The 4,644-nt window shown below is 41.5% G+C and overlaps 1 long non-coding RNA gene across 3 annotated transcripts; it reads left to right on the top strand.

The window, feature by feature from the left end:
- The first annotated feature begins 322 nt into the window (after positions 1-322).
- On the top strand, positions 323-4,429 carry LOC110770763 (uncharacterized). Of its 3 annotated transcripts, none has more exons than XR_015837160.1 (5): positions 324-734; positions 2,049-2,114; positions 2,194-2,443; positions 2,559-2,684; positions 3,572-4,429. It is a non-coding gene; the product is annotated as an uncharacterized LOC110770763 (long non-coding RNA). The 3 variants fall into 3 exon arrangements; XR_015837159.1 differs by having other exon boundaries at positions 2,049-2,122; XR_015837158.1 differs by having other exon boundaries at positions 323-734; positions 2,049-2,443.
- Positions 4,430-4,644: the final 215 nt, after the last annotated feature.

The following is a 4,644-nucleotide window of genomic DNA, read 5'->3' as shown; positions in this document are numbered from 1 at the left end:
CATATACGCTTGATTTTAGCTTGTATGCTTGGATGCTTGGCATTGGCGTGTAGGCTTGATTTTGGCCTATATGCTTGGATGCTTGGCTTTGGCTAAGGTAGCATGGTTTAATATGGCTTTTGGGACATTTAGCATGGTGGATTTCATTTGACAGTAGCCAGACGTGCTAGTGGACGGTGGGGATCCAATCTTGGAGTTGCAGATGCAATGAGTTTGGATTCACCATTGTGTTTGGGTTTACGGCACCGGCCTCCGAACACCTTGAATTTTAGCGGACAAAACTTCAGTTAAGGTGATAGCGTGCGACATGATGGCTAGATATTGGAAGAATACTTGAAATATGGCATGTGCTGGAATGATGTTTGAAATAAGGCAGGTGCTGGAAGAACAAGACTTGGCTTGGCCCTCACGTGGGAAAAATTGTGTTGCCCCTTCCTCTTGAATTTTTTATTTGCAAGTGGCTACTATTTTTCCCTTTCACTTGGCATGGCGTGCTTTATTTTCTGATTTTCCCTCACTCTTATTTCTTCTTCTTCTTCTTCTTCTCCAAGACCCAAACCCGTGGGTATTGTGCATCAGTACGTAAGTCATATTTCGGAAGCTCGGATCAGAAAACTTCCTTGATAAAAGTCGTTCATCTGCTCGAGTACTATAGCCTGTAAAATTTTCAGAATTTTTTGAATTTTTCTGATACCTCAAAACTGGTCTGCAACTTCTGCATTCATCCATGGCTGGTGAGTTTCTGCAAATTCTGCTTCTGCATATATCTTTAACTTATGATGCTTGGATGATTGCGCTTCCTTCACAAAATTTGCTCGAAATTATATTTTTTTATAACATATCCAAAATTGAGGATCATCCACCCATTCTAGTGCTCTCTGCCTCCATTTTTCTGAAGCATGTTCATGAGTTGATGTTGATGCCTTTGGTGCATGCTTGTGTTTCTATGCTTGAATGCTTGAGTTCCTCTGTATTTCCCAGCATTTGTGAACTATAAATCGAATTCTGAGGTTGAGATTTTGATTTAGGATTCTAGCTTAGTGATAAACAAGAGTCATACAAGCTCACTTGGGTATGCATGCCAAGTGTTTGTCGAAATATCTCAAAGTAGTTTGCTGGCTGTTTTTTGAACTTTTGAAATGTTTCTTTTCGAATATGAGTTGGAGCTTTTGAGACATAAAAATGGACTTCTCAATGGCTATTTTGGAATTGGTCTTGCGTCACTTGAAGAAAAAATGAATTTCTAGTGGAATTTCAAAGTAAGGGCTAAGCTGGCTGGAACTGTGCAATTCTTGCGGCATGGGCTGTTTTAAGAATCTGTTTGACATGCTTCCCTAGCTCGAAATGTAACGAAATTTTGGGAAAATGAAGCTTGATATGTCTAGTTCTAATCTGGAAAGTTTGGGACTTGTTGGTGGTAAGCTTGATTTCTAGTGATTTTTCAAAGGTGGGATGTTCTAGCTAGAATGGTTGGAAAGCTTATGTATAAGTTTTGCTTGGCATGTTGCTTTTGTTTGAGAATTTGGCATGTCTTTTCTGTTGGCATTGAGTGCTAATCTGAGTATTGCTAGAGCATGTCCTTGAGCAATATTGTCGTGAGAGCATGATGTTGAGAGGTATTGTCGTAAGAGCATGAGTTCTTCAATTTTGCTTGAAATGCCCGAATTGCTTGGAATGCTTGAATGAAATGAAATTTCTTGGCATGTGGATTGGTATCACACCCTGTGGATTTTGTCAAATGCTTGATAGATGAGTTTGCTTGCACTTTGAGAAAAATATGCTTCTAGCGCCTCCCTTTGTGTATGAGTACCTTTCCGGCGTCTGATTTTGACGTATTCTCTTGTTTAGAAGCTCCAAATCATGAGAAAGCATGAGAAGTCTAATTTTCTAGGATTTTGATAGCATGAAAGTGAATTTTGGCCTCTTGCAACTTGTCTTTGGAAAAAATTATGCTTCAATAGCGATTATGCTTTCGGCGCCCCCTTTTCATTTACGAGTTCCCTTCCAGCATCTAATCTGGCCAATGTGCTCTCTTGTTTCTTTTTCAGACTTGATTGAGAGGTTCCAAAGCATGAGAAATGTCATCTTCTTACTGATTTGTTAGGAACTTGATGGTATGAAGGTGAGATTTTGGTTGCTTACACCTTGTCTTGCGATATGAAGGCTTATGGAAGATTTGAATTGTTTGACCAGAGAGACTTTGGATGAGATAGAGAACAAGCTAGTTGTTGAGTTCTTCATCCTCATGGGGTTTTGCTCTTCGTTTTGGCAGCCAAGCACCAAACCCCTTTGACCTATTTTGTCATCGTTGCAACAATGGTACTCACGGCATGGGTGCTAGCAAGGAAGGGCTCGCATCAGCTTTTTGGGTTTTCTTCTTTTCGATTTCTTTCTTTTGCAAGCCGCTGGAAGAGTGCTAAAGGATTGCAAAAAGAAATCCCTGGTATGGACCACATCCTTTCCTTTTCTCCATTTTTCTTCCCCCTTTTTATTATGTGTTGGCCCCTTTTTAGCTGGTGAAAAGGCTGAACCTTGCACAATGCCCTTTTTCTATGTAGGTGTATACGTCTCAGACACAGGTAGGGAAAAGGCAAGTGCCGGAAGCTTTGACGTTTTTGCTGCTGGAACCCCCAAATCCTCCAGCCTTCTAACTCGGATATTTGAGCTTCTGCTTTAATCCTTTGGTAAGTAACTCTGCCAATTTGAATATTCCAGGAATAAGCATAGACTGGTGCTTGGCCTAGGCTCACTTTTCTTGTGAACACATGCTTGATTAACCTTGGGCCTTGGTTTATGTTGTGGGAAATAGAAATTGATAGAATGCATGTTTTGCAATGCTTGAATTTTTTGCATTTTTGAGAAAGAATTTTGCTTGCTATGGGAATTGCTTGTCAATGAGAATTTTTCTTGCCATGGGTAAATTGCATGTTGCTTGGGCATTTTCTTGAGCGTTTCCTTTGGTATGAGCTTGACTTGTCATGCTTGAGGTACAATTTTGTGTGTGCTACGTTCTTGACCCCCTTTCTTCTTTATTGTTGTTGAACTATATGCATCACGAGCGCATGCTTGTAATCGCATGATTAATGCATAGGATTAGAGGCTGTTGAAAGCTTGAGGAAAGCACCATTGGTTTCTTTTTTATGAGCTTAGAGTTTGGTCATGGACAACTGTTCATTTTTTTGGCTTTATAGGGATAGACATAAACATGTGTATGATGGGTCTGCAAGGATGTTGTGTAACTCGCAGGGATTTTGTTTTTGTGAAAAAGGTTACTATGAGGTAAATAGTGCTCAGTTTGTAGCACTTGCTTTGTGAAAAAGGGTCTGTTGGAATGACTGATTGAGCATGGAATGGGAAATTTGCTCATCATGAGCTCGAGTAATAGATTACATGATGCTTCAAAAATATTTTTTGTTTATGCATTTCGCTTGGCATGAGATAGCTTGCTTTGCTTGGCTTGTAAAGTTCATATGGCTTGCATGCTAGTGTGGAGATTGCTTGGCTTTAACACAGAGAACTAGCTTTATGCTTTGCCATTTTTCGGCATATTCTTTGTTGGCAATTCTTGCAGGGATTCATCGCTTGTCAAGACCTGCCATGGCATCCACTAACCCGTCGTCAATTATTAGTGACCACCTTTATTCTCTAGATGATAAATTAGAGAGGGGAAGGCCCCCTCCATTACTTAAGAATGCTTGTGAAGATGTTGCAGTAGGCGAAGAGCCAGTGCCGGAAATTGCTTCAGTGATTGATCCCGCGTCTATATCGAGGTGCTGCATAAAGAAGGGTTTGTTTTCGGCAGCCCCCATGTTCTTGGGACATCCGATGCAGGTGTACACAATGCCCTGCTCCTTCCAATAGTGCTGCCTCCTACTCCTCCTCTTCTCGGAACATCCGACATAGCTGCCGGCATGCCTTGCACCTTCCAGCAGTGCTGCCTCCTACTCCTCTTCTTCTCAGAACATTCGACATAGCTGTTGGCACTGCCCTGCACCTTCCAGCGGTGCTGCCTCCTACTCCTCTTCTTCTCGGAACATCCGACATAGCTGCCAGCACTGCCCTGCACCTTCCAGCAGTGCTGCCTCCTACTCCTCTTCTTCTCGAAACATTCGACATAGCTGCTGGCACTGCCCTGCACCTTCCGGCAGTGCTGCCTCCTTTTATTTCACAGGTTGTTTTCTTTGGCTTGGGGTCAGTTGGCTCAGTGCACAGCTTCCATCTTTCTTGATACCATAGAATGTACAAATCTTCAACATGTGTAACTTTGTTTTTGCAATGGCCGTGTACTTTTTAGATAGTCTAACGACTATGTCGTTATGACTTTGTAATGTACTATTGAACCGCTGGAACCTGCATTAATTTCTGAATGCTTGAGGCATGTTGTAATCCGTACATCTTATATATATATATATATATTGCTTGGTTGGTTGGGAGAATTTGCTCTTGTGAACTTCTTGAAATCTTTCTGACAGGTTGGCTAGCCTTAAGGACAAGGTATATGCTGTCGAAATTTTGATAGGATCTTTGAGCTAAATCTTCGATGCATTGCTCTTTAAAACTTTCGCAAGGCTTGTCTACTCATTTGGCCTAAAATGCACCCTCTTGCCGCACCTTAAAAGGGTCAGGCCATTGTATGCATGATTT

This window comes from Prunus avium, chromosome 7 (genome assembly GCF_965620075.1).
Source record: "Prunus avium chromosome 7, drPruAviu1.hap1.1, whole genome shotgun sequence".
NCBI lineage: Eukaryota > Viridiplantae > Streptophyta > Magnoliopsida > Rosales > Rosaceae > Prunus > Prunus avium.
Note: the sequence above shows the minus strand (reverse complement) of the source record. Positions and strands in the feature narration are given on the sequence as shown.